Raw genomic sequence first — 19,669 nt, 5'->3', positions numbered from 1 at the left:
TAAGAAATAAAGGAGAAGCCACACAAGTTTATGGCTCTACATAATGGCAGCATTCTTTCACTTTTGCCAGACTGTTAAGGTCCCACTCATTCAGTCAAGAATGTCGTTTTAAAAAGGTAATAAAGTTGAAACTCATTTTCCATTTAAAGCTTAATAGGATACTCTTTTTCACCCTTTGAGTACTTTCTATTTAGGTATTTAGATTTTTTTCTTTGTATCCACATGTGTAGCTTCCCTGCTGAGCTATACAAGATCAGCAAAACTCATTGAGGATATTTAAAGATATTGAGGCTTGTGACCTCAGGACATATGAATAGATCATTTTTATGTATCCTAGTTTTGGATAACTATCTCTCTTCCAAAATAAAATTCTGCATTTTTCAAATTTGTTAAAGTAGATAATTCAAGGATATTAACAAGTTTCAGTAAAAACATGCTTGTTCATATGTGTTCATTTAACATATTTCCTTTGGAATATATTGAACAATGTAAACTGTTTTAGAGACAATAGCATATTATATAACTATAAACATTATGTGTAGTGATTATCATATAAAGACAGATAAAAATAGTTACAGTAAAACTGTGGGTAATGTTATTCTGGAATATTTGGTAGAGATGAATTTAAACTGAGAATTTTAGTGCAAATTAACTAATTAGAAAGTAACTTTTACAACATATATTTAGAATTAAAATGTTGTCTTTTAAGAAATTTAGCTTGACTTAGTATTTTGCAGAACAGCTATTTTAGACACCGCCTTCATTGATTGTTATGATCCTCTCTTTAAATGTACCAAATACGCATATTGTTTTGAAGTTCTCAGAAGAAATTTACTAGAATCTATTATATGAATCTTCCTGTATAGAGAGATATTTCTGGTCTACCATTAGTAAGCTTATCTTAACTTGCTACTGGAGAAATGATATTAGTTTAAACTCTAAGCCACTTGAGGGCAGAGGTTTTGTCTATTTTCTCTTATTTCCTCAGCAACTATACTTGGTACTTTGGAGCTCAATAAATCTGTTGAATGAAAAAAAAAAAAGAATAGAAAAGAAAAAGAAGAAAAATCATGATGATAATCTATTTGAATCTATTTGAAAAAATAGATAATCTATTTGAATCTATTTGGAAAAATAGATTCACATCATCAGAATATGATTCCCTTTAATGAAATAAACCATCAGATTTTTGCAAGGGCACCATTATTTTTAAAGAAGAGAGATCATATACTAAATATAGATTTTACTAGTTATTTAATGGCAACAGATTAGATACATGCATTTCATTTTCAATGTTTCTTCGAAAACATATTTTAATACAAATTTAGATAAGTAAAAGCAAAACCTGCTTTTTTTCTTATTCCTCTTTTAAAATGCATTCTGTCTTATGAAAAACAGAACGTGTCTTTCTTGAGCTGACTGATGCAGAAATGATTTTGTTGGTTTATATCAATAAATGGAGAGAACTCTGGTATCTCAATTTTTAATTGTGTAACAGACAATACTATAATCAAAACTGAGAAATACCACTCTGTCACTGAGTAGAGTCAGAAAATTGTTTTCATTCTCATTTGTCTTCATTAGTTAACATAGTACAAAAGAGTTATTCTGAGTTTGGAGACACACATAATTTCAAGGTAACTATAAGACACCAGATATTAATTCTGGTGCATGTTCTTTGACTATTTTTGAGTTAGAAGCCTTAGAGATGCAGGGTAAAAGGGTATGGTGCTTTAGATGAATACCTCTCAAATTTTCATTTACTTATAAATCATCACCTGAGAGTAGCTTTAGAGGGGGCGGAGTTGAGATTATTTAATTCTGATAAGCTTTCAGGAGATGCTGATGCTGTCAGGTTGTGAAATACACTTTGAGTTGCATAGCTGTGGATCACTTTTTACACTGGAGCCCAACTGTGTATTCTAACACTTGCCCAAATAGGAACCTGGATAAATTAGACCATGCTTCGTTTTCTAATCTGTAAAATGAATGTATTTCCTTCCTAGAGCTATTGTAAGGATTGCATGAATGAATATTAAAAAAATTATTTTAATAGTCCTTGAGAGGTGTTAAATAGTTTAAGTACATTTGAAGATCTAATTGGCTTTAATAAGCAATTCACGAATTGGGCAACATCCCATCTAGCAAGCAGAAGGGAGCTCAGAGAAGTTGTACAAAATGGAAGATTCTGAAGGAAGGAAGGTGGGGAAAGAAGTTACTAACAAAAGAAAAGGAAGGATTGTTTCAGGAAAGATCATCTTCCCTTAGAGGGAAGGGCAGGGAGTCTCTTTAGGTGGATTATATCATCATCTTTGAGGGATGGAGAGGGCCCATGCAACACATTACCTCGCAGGTGCTGACCAGAAAATTTTAGATTGATTGGTTTTGAAAGTCCACCTCTGGAGAGGTTGAAACTGCAGTTAAGTCTTTTTTGCTGTCCTGGAGGCAAGTAACTCCACCTTGTGCCTGTGGCTTTCTTTTTAACACAAGTAGTAGAAATTCTTGCAGCTGTTTTAATTTTTATTTATTCCTAAGTGAAAATAATATGTTATCAGATACAGAAATCATCATCAGAGACTTGAGAAATAATCTCAGGGATGTTTTACAGTGTAAGCATTCAGATTGGTCACCTGACAGAAGAAATAGCGTTTGTTAGTCTCCTGGTATGCATACTGGTGTTTTGTGCCGCCATGCCCTATAATTGATCTTTTAAGTATACCAGTGTCTCTACAGATGTATAAAAAACATTTTTTTAAAGACAAATAATACTTTGTCCGCTAGAAACGCCCGATTTCCTTCCCCCATGACGTCCTAGCAATTTGCTATCATGCTGTTATTTGCTACAATAGCAATGCATGGCTACCCTCAAAAGAACAAGCAATGTGTCTTCCACTGAATTTTCTTTGCACAAGATGGAGAGAGAAAAAAAAGAGAAAAAGATGGATGGGATTCAACTCCAACCTCCTGCAGCTCATGCATTGATGGTCTTTGCTAGCAGGAATGTTGTTGAACATGAATGAAGCATGCATGGGAAGATAGAAAAAGTGGCTTAGGTAAAACATAACTCCTTTGCAGCCAGATGCTACTCTGGCTAAGGGATATATCATGTCACTGTTGGAAAAAGCATTTGTGTTCAAGTGCCTGAATAAATCTAAAGACCATATAGAACAAAAGCTACTTTAAAAAAAAAAAAATCCCTTTGTAACAGCAACTGGTGTTGCTCTCCAGAGAGGATTATTGTAGCTGTTCCTATCCTAGGAATTTTTCTTTTTTATAGCCTGGATAATGGTTTAACAGTTACTAAATAATTATTCTGGGTCAGGTACTATAGCTGTCATTGAGGGAGCTGCAGATACAGAAAAAGCAAAGTCCTCTTACCAGGAACTCATAATCTAGGAGAAAGTATAAGGTTGGTCACATATAGTTAAATCCAAAGGATCTACAATGAGCTCTGTATTAGAAATGAAAGGTTATTAGTATTCTGAGAAAGGAGACATTCCTTTCAGGGGATTCTCCTTGAAGTGAGACTTAAACCCTGCCAAGAAGATTAAAAAGGATTTTTAGAAATTATTTTTATTAACATATAATGTATTATTTGCCCCAGGGGTATAGGTCTGTGAATCATCAGGCTTACACACTTCACAGCACTCACTATATCACATACCCTCCTCAGTGTGCATAACACAACCACTCTGTCCATATCCCCCCAGCAACCCTGTTTGTTTTGTGAGATTAAGAGTCTTTTATGGTTTGTCTCCCTCCTGATCCCGTCTTGTTTCATTTTTTCCTTACCTCCCTCCAAAACCCCCAACTCTGCCTCTCAAATTCCTCATATCAGAGAGCTCATATGATAATGGTCTTTCTCTGATTGACTTATTTTGCTTAGCATAATACCCTTTAGTTCCATCCACATCGTTGCAAATGGCAAGATTTCATTTCTTTTTACGGCTGCACAGTATTCCATTATATGTATGTGTATATATATATACACACACATATATATACATCACAACTTCTTTATCCATTCATCTGTTGATGGACATCTAGGTTCTTTCCATAGTTTGGCTATTGTGGACATTGCTGCTATAAACATTCAGGTGCATGTGCCCTTTCGGATCACTACATTTGTATCTTTAGGGTAAATACCCAGTAGTATGATTGATGGGTCATATGGTAGCTCTATTTTCAACTTTTTGAGAAACCTCCATGCTGTTTTCCAGAGTGGCTGCACCAGCCTGCATTCCCACCAACAGTGTAGGAGGGTTCCCCTTTCTCCGTATCCTCGCCAGCATCTGTCTTTCCTGACTTGTTAATTTTAGCCATTCTGACTGGTGTGAGGTGGTATCTCATTGTGGTTTTGATTTGTATTTCCCTGATGCCAAGTGATGTGGAGCACTTTTTCATGTGTCTGTTGGCATCTGGATGTCTTCTTTGCAGAAATGTCTGTTCATGTCCTCTGCCCATTTCTTGATTGGATTATTTGTTCTTTGGGTGTTGAGTTCATTAAGTTCTTTGTAGATTTTGGATACTAGCCCTTTATCGATATGTCATTTGTGAATATCTTCACCCATTCTGTCAGTTGTCTTTGGTTTTGTTTACTTTTTCCTTTGCTGTACAAAAAGCTTTTGATCTTGATGAAGTCCCAATAGTTGATTTTTGCCCTTGCTTCCCTTGCCTTTGGCGACATTTCTAGGAAGAAGTTGCTGCAGCTGAGGTTGAAGAGGTTGCTGCGTGTGTTCTCCTCAAGGATTTTGATGGATTCCTGTCTCACATTGAGGTCCTTCATCCATTTTGAGTCTATTTTTATGTGTGGTGTATGGAAATGGTCCAGTTTAATTCTTCTGCATGTGACTGTCCAATTTTCCCAACACCATTTGTTGAAGAGGCTGTCTTTTTTGCATTGGACATTCTTTCCTGCTTTGTTGAAGATTAGTTGACTATAGAGTTGAGGGTCTATTTTTGGGTTCCCTATTCTGTTCCATTGATCTATGTGTCTGTTTTTGTGCCTGTATGATACTGTCTTTATAATGACAGTTTTGTAATAGAGCTTGAGGTTTGGACTGGTGATGCCACGAACTTTGGCTTTCTTTTTCAACATTCCTCTGGCCATTTGGGGTCTTTTCTGATTCCATATAAATTTTAGGATTATTTATTCTGTTTCTTTTTAAAAAATTGATGTGATTTTGATAGGGATTGCATTAAATGTGTAGATTGCTTTAGATAACATAGACCTTTTCACAATATTTATTCTTCCAATTCATGACCATGGAACGTTTTTCCATTTCTTTGTGTCTTCCTTAATTTTTTTTAAAGATTTTATTTATTTATTTGACAGAGAGAGACAGTGAGAGAGGAAACACAAGCAGGGGTAGTGGGAGAGGGAGAAGCAGGCTTCCCACTGAGCAGGGAGCTAGGTGTGGGTTTTGATCCCAGGACCCTAGAATCATGACCTGAGCCGAAGGCAGATGCCTAATGACTGAGCCACCTAGTTGCCCCATCTTCCTTAATTTCTTTCATGAGTACTTTATAGTTTTCTGAGTACAGATTCTTTGCCTCTTTGCTTAGGTTTATTTGTAGGTATCTTATGGTTTTGGGTGCAATTGTAAATGGGATCGACTCCTTAATTTTTCTTTTTTCTGTCTTGCTGTTGGTGTATAGAAATGCAACTGATTTCTGTTCATTGATTTTATATCCTGACACTTTACTGAATTTCTGTATGAGTTCTAGCAGTTTTGGAGTAGAGTCTTTTGAGTTTTCCACATAAAGTATCATATCACCTGCAAAGAGTGAGAGTTTGACTACTTCCTTGCTGATTCGGTTGACTTTTATTTATTTTTGTTGTCTGATTGCCAAGGCTAGGACTTCTAGTATTATGTTGAATAGCAGTGGTGATAGTGGACATCCCTGCTGTGTTCCTGACCTTAGCAGAAAAGCTCTCAGTTTTTCCCCATTGAGAATGATATTTGCTGTGGGATTTTCATTGATGGCTTTGATGATATTGATGTATGTACCCTCTATCCATACACATTGAAGAGTTTTGACCAGGAAAGGATGCTGTACTTTGTCAAATGCTTTTTCAGCATCTATTGAGAGTATCATATGATTCTTATTCTTTCATTTGTTAATGTATTGTAGCACACTGATTGATTTGCAGATGTGGAATCAACTTTGCAGTCCAGGAATAAATCCCATTTGGTCATGGTGAATAATCCTTTTAATGTACTGTTGGATCCTATTGGCTAGTATTTTGGTGGGAAATTTTGCATCTGTGTTCATCAAGGATATTGGTCTATAATTCTCCTTTTTGATGGGTTCTTTGTCTGGTTTTGCGATCAAGGTAATGCTGGCCTCATAAAATGAGTTTGGAAGTTTTCCTTCCATTTCTGTTTTTTGGAACAGTTTTAGGAGAATAGGTATTAATTCTTCTTTAAATGCTTGGTAGAATTCCCTGGGAAGCCATCTGGCCCTGAGCTCTTGTTTGTTGGGAGATTTTTGATGACTGCTTCAATCTCCTTACTGGTTATGGGTCTGTTCAGGTTTTCTGTTTCTTCTTGATTCAGTTTTGGTAGTTTATACATCTTTAGGAATGCATCCATTTCTTCCAGATTGTCAAATTTGCTGGCTTATCATTGCTCATAATATGTTCTTATAATTGTTTGTATTTCTTTGGTACTGGTTGTGATCTCTCCTTTTTCATTCTGGACTTTATTAATTTGGGTCCCTTCTCTTTTCTTTTTGATAAGGCTGGCCAGGGGTTTATCAATCTTATAAATTCTTTCAAAGAACCAGCTGCTAGTTTCGTTGATCTGTTCTACTGTTCTTTGGGTTTCTATTTCATTGATTTCTGCTGTGATCTTTATGATATCTCTTCTTCTGGGTTTAGGCTTTCTTTGCTGTTCTTTCTCCAGGTCCTTTAGGTGTAGGATTCGGTCGTGTACTTGAGACCTTTCTTGTTTCTTGAGAAAGCCTTGTTTGGATATATGCTTTCCTCTCAAGACTGCCTTCGCTCTATAACACAGAAATTGAACAGCTGTGTTTTCACTTTCATTTGTTTCCATGAATTTTTTCAATTCTTCTTTAATTTCCTGGTTGACCATTCATTCTTTAGTAGGATCCTCTTTAGACTCCATTTTTTTAAGTTCTTTCCAACTTTCCTCATGTGGTTGAGTTCTAGCTTCAGAGCATTGTGGTCTGAAAATATGCAGGGAATGATCCCAGTCTTTTGGTACCAGTTGAGACCTGATATGTGACCCAGGATGTGATCTATTCTGGAGAATGTTCCATGGGCACTAGAGAAGAATGTGTATTCTGTTGCTTTGGGATGGAATGTTCTGAATATATCTGTGATGTCCATCTGGTCCAGTGTGTCATTTAAGGCCTTGATTTCCTTGTTGATCTTTTGCTTGGATGATCTGTCCATTTCAGTAAGGAGGGGTGAAAAGTCCCCTACTATTATTGTATTATTGTCGATGTGTTTCTTTGATTTTGTTATTAATTGGCTTATATAATTGGCTACTCTTATGTTAGGGCTATAGATATTTAAAATTGTTAGGTATTCTTGTTGGACAGACCCTTTAAGTATGATATAGTGTCCTTTCTCATCTCTTATTATAGTCTTTGGCTTAAAGCCTAATTTATCTGATAGAAGGATTGCAACCCCAGCTTTCTTTTGATGTCCATTAGCATGGTAAATAGTTTTCCACCTCCTCCCTTTAAATCTGGAGGTGTCTTTGGGTCTAAAGTAAGTTTCTTACAGATAGCATATCAATGGGTCTTGTTTTTTTATCCATTATGATACTCTGAGTCTTTTGATTGGGGCATTTAGCCCATTTCCATTCAGGGTTACTATTGAAAGATTTGAATTTTGTGCCAGTGTATTGCCTGTAAGGTTACTGTTACTGTATATTGTCTTTGTTCCTTTCTGATCTACTACTTTTAGGCTCTCTTTGCTTAGAGGACCCCTTTCAATATTTGCTGTAGGTCTGGTTTGGTGTTTACAAATTCTTTTGATTTCTGTTTTTCCTGGAAGATTTTTATCTTTCCTTCTATTTTCAGTGTTAGCCTGGCTGGATATAGATTTCTTGGTTGCATATTTTTCTCATTTAGTGCTCTGAATATATCATGCCAGTTCTTTTTGGCCTGCCAGGTCTCTGGGGATAAGTCTGCTATCAGTCTAATATTTCTACCATTGTATGTTACAGACATCTTGTCCTGAGCTGCTTTCAGGATTTTCTCTTTGTCACTAAGACCTGTACATTTTACTATTAGATGACGGGGTGTGGACCTATTTTTATTGATTTTTGAGGAGAACTGGATTTTGATGCTTGTTCCCTTTGCCATATTAGGCAAATTTTCTACTATAATTCACTCTAATATACCTTCTGGCCCTCTCTCTCTTTCTTCTTCTGAATCCCAATTACTCTAATATTGTTTCGTCTTATGGTATCACTTATCTCTCGAATTCTTCCCTTGTGGTCCAGTAGTAGTTTGTCTCTCTTTTGCTCAGCTTCTTTATTCTCTGTCATTTGGTCTTCTATATCACTAATTCTCTCTTCTGCCTCATTTATCCTAGCAGTAAGAGCCTCCATTTTTTATTGCATCTCATTAATAACTTTTTTTAAAATTTCAACTTGGTTAGATTTTAGTTATTTTATTTCTCCAGAAAGGGATTTTATTTCTCTGGTAAGGGTTTCTCTGATATCTTCCATACCTTTTTCGAGCCCAACTAGCACCTTGATAATTGTCATTCTGAACTCTAGTTCTGACATATTACCAATGTCTGTATTTATTAGGTCCCTTGCCGTTGGTACTGCCTGTTTTTCTTTTTTGTGTGTGTGGTGAGATTTTCGGCCTTGTCATTTTATCCAGATAAGAATATATGAATGAGAGAATAAAATACTAAAAAGGTGACAAGGACCCCAGAAAAATGTATGCTAACAAAAATGGAAGAGACCCAGACCCAGGTGGAGAAGAAAGGGAGAAAAAAGAAATAAAAAAAAAAATATATATATATATATGTATATACATACATATATAAAATACATGTGTGTGTGTGTGTGTGTGTATATATATATACACATATATATGTGTGTGTGCGTGTGTGTGTATATATGAAATCAGAATTGTACTTCCTGGACATGACCATGATGAGTTGGTGGATCTAGGACAAAGATAAGTGGAAAGACAAGAGAGAAAACCAGGATACTCTGTGGCTGGAGGCCTCTTCCTGCTTGATGATGTGTCAGAAGTCTGAGATGAAATAACCCCAGTTACTACATAAATCTACGTCCATGTAACCTAGATGTCATAGCTATTCAACTCTGTGATTAAAATCTCTTTTCCCCACTTGTCAGCACCATAGACTAAATAAGTAGCCATGGGAACTATGGTGTGAGTGCTGTGTGAGAAAGAGTTATGCTGTATTCAGAACACAGACAGAAACTTGACTTTTGGCCAGATCTCAAGAATGTATGAACATTGACTTTGACACAACACATTGTGTTTCTAATGATAAGAACTGCAAGGGAAATTATTTCAATTAACCAAAATTGGTGGAAGCCAGAGGGGAGACTGAAAACAAATAGAATAATGAAAAGATAAAAAAAAAATTAAGGAACAGTTGTTTTTTTTTTTTTTTGTATCATGAACCCAATATTAACATTAAATATATAAATATTTGTTTACTTTCTACAAAAAAAAGAAAAAAAAGTTCTAAATTTGGAGCACTACATCAAAAACTAATGATGTACTGTATGGTGACTAACATAACATAATAAAAAAAAAGGAAAAATATTAATTTGGGATCAGAGAGATTATCAGTGAAATATACATAATTGCCAAAAACATTCAAGTATATCTTCCAGTTAGTCCTCAAAACAATTCTATTTCATGGTTGTAATTGTCTTTGTATTTATGGATGGGAGACAGTCCAGAGAGATAATTTTTTTTTAAGTTAGAAAGCAGCAGAGCTGAAGCTAGAACCCAATCCCTATGGGGATATAAATCCCATCCTTAAAGTCTTCACTAATGTTACTGCAAGTTCCATTAACTTAGTTTACAAAACAATAACAAAACAGGGTTCTTTCAGTCAATGAATTTGAAGTCAGAATACCCAAGTTTATGTTCAGCCTCTGCTCTTGAATTAACTTGGTGTGATCATATATGAATTGTTGATTATTCTTGGACTTCATTGTAAGATGGTGATACTTGTTTCCTGCCTTGTGATTGTTGCTAGAGTAATGGAAAAGTCTTGACATGCTGTAAAATCACCTTGCAGTCTTGATGCAGTGTATAAGGCGTGCTGAATATTCAATCACTTAATATCAATTTTTAGTAATTAACTAAGCATTAATGATGATGGGTATAATATTAGTTGGGCTTTATGAGCCTTACATTTCACTCTTGGCATGTTCCTCTTAGTTTTTGTGTTTAAATGAACATGGTTATTTTCGTCTGTCTATCGTATATACATTGTCAACTTAGAAGTGGGAGACCAACTGTAAATTGTACCTAAGATGCAGGTTAAGATAATGGCAAATATTTGGGTTTTAAGTTCCGTAGACCTGGTTCGATCTTCCACCCAGACACCCCCACCTCACCCATGGCTTTATGTATGGATACAAATTACTTAATATATTTCCATAATTAATAAAATATTTAATATTTTTATATTAAATTTTATACTATTTGATATTAATATTAAAAAGATGTGTTTAACATGAGGATCAGACATCCTGGCAAATATCGAGTGCCCAGTATAAGACAGATACTATTATGGTAATTAAACGAATTTTCCATTTGGTTCCTTTGTGTAGATGAAAACATCGCAGTGACATAGGAAAGGAGATAGTTTTGGCAAAGAATCATTTATTTTCCTTCTGAAAATTCAGCAACAATAAAGGTGATCACCAGGGCTGAAAAAAATATCACAAAATCCACACTCCCACGTTATTTCTCTCAGTCTTCAGTGAGTGCTGGGGATCATGAAATTATATACTTCCAAGGAAATGGTCAGCAAGCTCCTGTTATTGAAGTCCTTACTGTAAAACCCTCTTCTATTCAGGTATACAAGATGATAAGCTGTTATTGCTCATTGTCTATTAAACTCAGATGTACTTAGGAAGTTTGTATATTGGTTAATTTGTAATCTCTAATGGAATTCATACTCAAAAATAATGTGAAAGGGAGCAATTAACAATAAAACTATAACAGAAGATAATCTTCCTTTGATGATTGCTCATCAAAACAATCAGGGTCTGAGAATCCTCAGCTGAATAGTCTGAGGTCAGACCACTCAGTTTCATTCTGGCTTTTTCTGTGCTAGCTGCATGAAGTGGGACCATTTGTCTTAAGATGTCAGCTTTTTCATCAGGTTAAAAATAACAAAATATTCTAATAGCTGCCTCCCATGTTTGTAAAGATTAATAAGATCGTTTATGTGAAGTCCATCTTACAATGGCCAACATCGAATAATTATGTCAAAGGCCATTACCTCTGCTGTGGTGAGGGGTATGAACCATCATTGTGGGGCCTGCTGTCCTGCCAAGGACCAGGCTGACACTGCTCTGACTTGAATATTCCTTCCTGTGTGATTCAGAGCAGTTGGTTTCTTTGCCGTTTTTAAAATCTTTCTTTCCAAAATAGACTAGAGTCTGTCCTGGTTATTTGAAATTTCTGGTTCTTGGATGGCAAACAGATGACAGCTTTCTAGTTCGGTCTCTAAATGTCTCAGGTTTTTTTTTTTTGTTTGTTTGTTTGTTTGTTTGTTTCAGTAACAAATTTAGGATATTTAACTAATGGAACCCAGTTTATAAAAGCAACATCAACCTAGCTTTTGAGATGGGCCTTTAAATTTTCACCTCTGGTTTCTCTGCATGCCAGAGTGTATACTCCTCTGGAGTATCTGGATTATCTCATTTTCCTTTGATAATCTGAAGGCATAAATTGGCAAGCCACTTTCAAAATTTTGCTTCATCACACTTAATACTTTTTGGAATCATACTAAACTATTGGCTTCAGTGATTTCCTCTGGGACGTAGTTCCATGGGCTAACTTGGCTTTATGCAGAGAAGTATTTCTTTTTATCTGTTCTTAATTTCTTGCTTTTTAATGCTTTTGTGTTTTCTTAAAAATGGAGCATCTAATTTATATTCTCTGTACCACTGATTCATCTTATAATGAAACCTCGATGTGACTGAAGGGACATAAGCATATGTTGATAATCCTCATTACTCTTAATGTTGATATTCTATCAAAGTATTAAGAAAACATGTGAAAATAGCATATTATATTGTTTATTCATAAGTTGAACACCAGAGGCTCATTGGTAAGTTTGTTATTTGGTATATGGGATGGAATTTCCATAATGAAGATTTAAGAAATAGTGATTAAATATAGTTTAGTTGAATTAAACACATGTTTATGTCTGTATCAGGCTCTGTGTCCTGTTCACTATTTTGAGTACATAATCTCTGATGCCATGAAGTCTACAATATACCTGTTAATAATAAAACATATAATAGCTATCATTGAGAATTTAGGCTAAATACTCTTCTAAACATTATATGTACATTATCTCATTTATCCTTCCCAAGTGACTGGTAAAGTAGATACAGTTGTTACACTTATTTATAAACAAAGAACCAAGGCTTAGAGATACTTCGAGTTTTGCCTGAATTCAGAAAGCCAAAGAGTGGCAGCCTCCTTATTTGAAACCAGGCCTGCCACACCTCAGAATTCATGATTTTTTTCATCTTACTACATTTAAGCGGTACTGTTTATGTCTTATGTTCCCACTTACAAACAACACTATTGGTTACGTGGATATATGTAGGCTAAGTGGTTAAGTAACTAATTACTATGGGCATTATTACTTACTTTAACCATGTCCTTCAGAACGTCAGTAACACATCAACCCCAAATTGTAGAAGTCAGCAAGGGCTCCTTCCAGCCTCAGACCTAAAAGTAAGTCTGCTGACTTCAGTACCAATAGTGATGGCAAAAACAGGCATGCCAGTAGAAGGGGGCAAGGTGTTGATGTCCCATTTAAATTGCCCCTTGCTCTGAAAGGAGGCTTGCCCTCTGCATACAAATAGATGGAAGGAATCTGGGCCCAGACGTGGATCGTGTCCCTCTTGCTCTATATTGAGATTAAATTGGAATTTTAGGATGGAAAATATGAATGGGAAAGGATTTTAAAGAAGAAAAATCTAACCAAAGAAAGACTATAATAAATTATGAGAATAGAGGAGGAATTTCTGAAAAGAACAACAAACGTTAAAGTAAAACAACAACAACAAAACTTTCCTAAAAATATCCCCCAGTCAGATGGATTTGTGTTTTTTATTGAGAAGACATTGGCACTGCAAGTAAAAATCTCATGGCTTTCTGATTTTGACTCATACTTAAGGTGCTTAAAGATGAGAAGACCAGCATGATGGGACAGATTCTAAAAGACTTCACATACATATGGTGGCATGGTAAATAGAATCTTGGGGCTAAGGAGTGCTTTACACCTTTGTGCTGGAAACTTCAGGAGTTGAACAGGATAGAAGTATTTTCCAGGCAAAGCTTGATAACTGCACACATTTTAAAGCAGCAGAACAAATAAAATATTTTCCTGATATGGTATGAATAGGCTAATCTGTGGAACCTTTTATTTATGTCTGAATTATACAAACCTATGATACTGTCATTAGAAATTGAATAATTACCAAAACATAAAATCTGCATCATGATTAAAACATGAAATATAGAGGATGTTTATCAGAAAATTATCCAGGTCTCTTTGAACTTATAATTCCACAAGAATAGATTTCTTCTGAGATTACCTCCTGGGGAAAGCATGACTGTCTAATCATAATGAAAGTCTTCCTTCCTATGTTTACACAAATGACTGATGTGGTTTTCAGAAAATCAGACAGTTCAGAAGCTGTGAAAAGAGAAAAGTAAATAGTAAATTTGTAAAATGCCCTAAATGATTTTAACTTTATTTTTTTAAAAAGATCAGTGTCTGAGTTTGAAGTAGTTATACACATTCTTTTTGTTGTTGTTGTAATGCTTTGTGTTAATCTAGCATAAATAAACTCTATGAAAGAAAAGACAGTTTAATGAGAACATGTTTTAAATGAATAACCCATTTGGTGGAAGTATTTAAACATTGAAAACCCTGAGTCCAGACTAGTTAGTTAGGTGTGTCCCTGTGAAATTGTTTCAGAGAGTATAAAACTCATGGGATTGCAAAATTGGAAAATCTTGGAGATTATTCCAAGCTGCTTGTTTTTATAAACAAGAAAACTGAAGTGAGGAGTTATGACGTACCCAGATAATAGAAATGGGCAGAACTGATCTAGAGGCCATTGTGTACAAACTCAGTTTATGGTTCTCTTTTTTATTCCTATAAGTATTTTGTATAATAGTCCTTCAAATGAAGAAAAAAATTCTGCCTTTACTCATCATTTACAAGCAATACTAAATGGTGAACCTACAGGGCAAATGCTTTTTTAAAAAATGTATATTAATAAAGTGATGTTGTAGATATTCGAATTTTTTATTGTATTGAAGGACACGTGGTTTTACTAAATAAGAGAAGTGACTGGCCTTGTATGGCCCATATAGTCTATGTATTATTCTCTTCTCTGTGCAGCATCAATAACAAAGATCAAGTCAAATTATCATGTTTCTAGAAACTTGTTGTCTACCTCATTGCCCTCAGAGTTATCTTCTTAAAACAATCAAGATTAACCAGTGAACTAGTAAAAAGGGGAAACATTCATAGTGATGCTAACTCAATAGGTAAATAAAAAGAGGGACTAGATTATCTAAAAGGGGTTGAAAGAAATTGGCCCTTGTCTGTCTGTGGATTGCCTCAGGAATGCGTGTCACAGACAGCTAGTCTGATGGAGGTTTGTCTGGGATCCACTGTGTTTGAGTTGGGCTTGAACAAAATGCGAAATGCAGGTATAACTACTTTGAAAAATATCTTTTCTGCAGGTATGGGTCTTGAAACTATGGTCTGGTGAACAACAGATTGTTCAACAGTACAGGTCACAACAAATGAATCGTGGAACACTACTTCACAAACTAATGGTGTACTATATATTGGCTAACATAATAAAAAATTAATTTTTAACATAATGAAAAAAATTAAAGTAAAACAGAAAAGAAAGAAAATGATGGCACATAGTATAATGATGAAATACACATCATCTTCTTAGAAAAAGCAAGTCAAAATGTAGCTAAACAGCCCAGGATGAACTTGTCAGTTTATAGCCATGTGATTTAACTGGACCATTCCGACTAAAGCAGCCACTCAACTTAACTGATATTCCAGGGCTAATAATGATTTAAGATTTTTTTACTATGTGTCACTTTAAAAAAAAAAAAAAATCCTGAACTGGCTTCTGTCCCTGAAAACTGCATTCTACGAGGCCTAACTTACTCTGTGTTGGATTAGGGTTTTCCCACCTCCCTTAGCACTAAATTCTGATGATTATGTAATAGGTCTCAAAGTCATTGTTGTTTCCTATCAGCTCAAAACAAACCTTATATAGTCTAATGTTCTGTGATTGCATTCTAAATGGGATTTTTATGTATCACCCCCACGTTTATATCCTTGCATGTCTGCAATTATTAAATAATTAGGTAATTAGTATCTTGCATGTATGATACAATGAAGGAATTCTTAGTTATTAAGGAAGTGTCTAGGAGGCTTAAGTGATATTTGGAGAAAATTGGTTGGGATTTTGGAATAGGCTGGGAATGCATTATTTTTCACATTTAAAATAACAGAACAAAGGCTCCTGTTATTCAAAAATTTGATATCCAAGCTGTTTTCAGAATTGGTTTAATTCAGATAACAAGGAATGCCTATATTAGCAAGTTGAATTAAATTATACAGAAGTATAATATACCAGTATATCTCGACCAGTTAAAGTTCATGGCATGAAAGGAAAAATGATTCAATAGTGATAACTCTAATACTTTAGAGAATGAGCCAGTTGAAGAACTGCTAATTTTATCACCAACCTAGTTATTCTTTTCCAGTAGTTTTTCAGTTGGTTTTGTGAGGGAAGATTCTGGTATTATAATGGAATTATCTGAGAGGAAGTGATAATGTCTCCTTCTCCTTTATAATTTTGGCATTCCTTATTTCTTCAGTTTTCAAGTTACATTAGCTCCTTCTTCTAGAAAAAGGCTAAGAACAGTGGTGACATTAGGGATTGATGTTTTGTTCCTAACTTAAGAGATAGAGATATTCTATGTATGATGGAGTTTCATGTCAAATGAGTAGGGGAACAAGGATTAGTCTATAACATGCAACTGAGAAATGACCAATCATCTAATTTTATATGTCTTTCTCAGTAAACGAAAATAAATTCCCAACTGAAGCTTTAATGTAGTTGTGAAAATTTAATTCATGAACTTGTGATAAGGAAATAAGAATGGATTTATTTCTTGGAAAAAGGGAGGGTATTTGGTGAATCATACAGGGGACCAAAAATCCATAAAGGGGGAAAGATTAAGTAATTTTACTAATTAAATATTTTCAACCTTTGTATGATGAAAATAACCTAGAAAATGTTAAATAAAATGCATACCTATGAAAAATTAGTACAATGCAGATTTCAAACAAAAAGTAAATTGTACCCAATTTACAAAGTTTTTATGTGAGTTAATAGAAAAAGAGGAAGACTTCTATAGGAAAAAAATGGGTAAGGTGTATGCATGACTATTTCACAGAAAAAAATTAAGACATTAAGTACATGAAAAACTCAATCTCTGTTAAATACATATAAGTCAAAGTAAACAATAGATAATATTTTAACCCATCATATTGGCAACTATTTAAAGAATTTGATGGTGTTCAGTGTTGGCATATTTATGGTGAAACAGGAACCCCTATATTTCACAAAAGAAGCCAACATACATGCACAGGATATACTTTGCAGCATCATTTTTAACAGCAAAAAGCTAGAATATATTAAATATCCATTGGTTGAGAAGTGCTTAAAAAATACAGACTTCAGGTGTTAAATAGAATGAGGTAAATCTACTTGTTTTGAAGTGGAAATAGAGGGTCCTTTGGTAAAAATAAACAAATATTATATACACTAGTGTATATGCTGAAGGATAAATTTTTTAAAATATGTGTACCTTTGAGGAAATGTACAGAGGAGACTGGTTGTAGGAATAGAAAAGAGAGATATTTGAATTTCATATCAAAGCCTTTTGTATATATTTTCTTACCATTTACATGTAATATACATTTTGATGTCAGCAGGAGTTTTGTGAGTGATGGGATCAAGAATTTTTTTTGCTTATCTCTCTATGATGTTCTTTCACAACAGAATAAAAGTGTAGAGATTAAAGTAAAAGTTAGCCACCTCAAAAGTTTTTAATGAGTAGATATTCTTAAAATCATTTTCTCCTCTACTGTACTCTAGGGTGATTTTTCTTGATACTTTATGTATCAGAATTGTAAATTAAACCATCTATTGAACACCTGAGCTTGAGGTGATGTTAAACTTGAAATAGAATTGTTTTTTCTCCCATCTCTAGGAAATAACATGTATTTATGTATATACAGTCATCCTTCTCCATCCCTACACTGTGACACCATTTTGAGTCACTTTCATTGAATTAGAAGCACAAGGGGGTTCAACCTACTGATCCTGTCTTTCAACTGATCTTGGTCTTTCAACATCTAATCTTGTCTCTGCATCCACCCCCACCCCTGCCTTTGCTCTGACCTTGGCTAGAGGGACCTGGGCTCTTTTAATTCTCTCCTTGCTTTTCTGATGTTGGAACAGGAAGGATTTACTAAAGGAAAGAGACAAAATCTTTTTCTTGAACTGGGCATGCAGGTGCACCAGTTCTTTGAGATGGCTGCTTCCAAAAATTCCCTGGAGTACATGTGTAAATGCTTTGGAAGCTTCCCTTTTGCCCAGTGTCCTAACATTTGAGATCCAACTCCAGTTCCATGCACCCTTTCCATCCAACCTGCTTTCCTGGTGTGATGGGAAGGAATCGGCATGTAAATCTGAGCTAGAGAAACCACACTTGACTCTGCTTTCACACTCACTCTCATTCCCTCCTTTCTTTAGCTGCCTTCTTACAGAGAAAAGGACAAAGCATGTGGGTTGTGTAAATAGAGGCAGTTAGCCCACTAACTGGCTTCTGCTAATGTGTAGGAAGAAGAGAAGGTGCTGGCTCTTGTTGGGTCCAATACCAGGACAGTAGGAAGCTTTCTACCCAATCTTATTTTCCACAGAATTCTCTCTAAATGTATTAAATACACTCCAGAAGCTAGCTTTCTTTATAAAGTTTACTCTTTGATGCTAGGAATCTGCCAATTTATCCTAAATCTTGTTAGATTGAAGATTTTTGAGAGTATTATTAAGTTGATAGTGCTATTATGTATCCTTTGCCTATAAGAGGAGAAATGGTGAGAAAAAAGGCTGAAGAGATAAACTAGATCCTGAAAAGTATTTTATTCCCCCAAAGTGAGTTCGGATTTTGCCCTGTCAGTAATGAGAAGGCTTTGAAAATTTTACCCTAGATAATAATAACTAGCTTTATTGTTTAGAATTTACCTCAGCTGCTATAGAAGGGTTGGGGAGAAGCTGTCTGCTTCAGTGCAGTAGACTCTACCTGAGTGGTCATTTGTTTCTAAATTCAATAGGTAAGCTCAAAAGCATTGTTGGTGGTCAGAAATGCCTTAAAATCAACCAAGAAAGTACCAGTTTGGGATCAACATACTAACTTTAAATAGATACACAGCACAGGTACTTTTTCCTTCATTGGTTAAAGTGTCTGCCATGTGATTGACTAAATAGATGGCTAGATTGCATTTAGGAGTTATATTGTACTTTTCAAAACTGTCTACAGGCTTAGGTCAACAAGAAGCTTACACGTGAAAGTGGACCTCAGGAGGAACCAACAAGCAGAACTATTTCATCTCTTGCTGGCTCTGGGGCAACCCGTTATGAAGTTAAAAGAGTTGGAATTGCCTACGCTGTTCAAAGAATTTTGCCCTATTTATTTTTGCAGAACAAGTAAAGTTAATTATGCAAAAGTTACTGTTTGTATAATATGGCTCCAGCATAATCTAGACAGAGATAAAGAGCCTTGAGAGAGATGAGAAGTCCAGGTTTACATGAAGTTTTAGGGAAGGCAAAGTAATGACATTTGGGCAATGATCAAATTTGAAGGAGACATGAATAATATCCAAGACAGCAGGTTCGGAAACTGGAAAAATGCTGTAGTTATTTATTTTAGTAAGAAAAACTTTAGGAAATGCAAATTTGAGGAAAAGATTATCCTTTCCTTTTTAGATGTAGAGCAGTTAGATATATTTGTGTGTAGCTCTAAGATCTAAGTTGAAAGGGAGATTTGGAAGTCATCAGCCTATGTGATGAGGGTTTGTCAACCTCAATGCTATTGACATTCTGTACAAGATAATTTTTGTTGTGTTGATTTGTCTTGTGCCTTGTAGGGTACTTTGCAACATCCCTGGCCTTTTTGCTGTGGATTCCCATTACATCCACCATTTATGGCATCCCCAAAATGACAATGACCTTGTCATCTGTCCCCTGGAGGGCAAATTGTCCCTGATTGAGAACCACTGGTATAAAAGATGTAACCAAAGCAGAGTTAGGTGGAAAACTTG

This window comes from Lontra canadensis, unplaced genomic scaffold (genome assembly GCF_010015895.1).
Source record: "Lontra canadensis isolate GAN:19392208 unplaced genomic scaffold, GSC_riverotter_1.0 scaffold126, whole genome shotgun sequence".
Lineage (NCBI taxonomy): Eukaryota > Metazoa > Chordata > Mammalia > Carnivora > Mustelidae > Lontra > Lontra canadensis.
Note: the sequence above shows the minus strand (reverse complement) of the source record.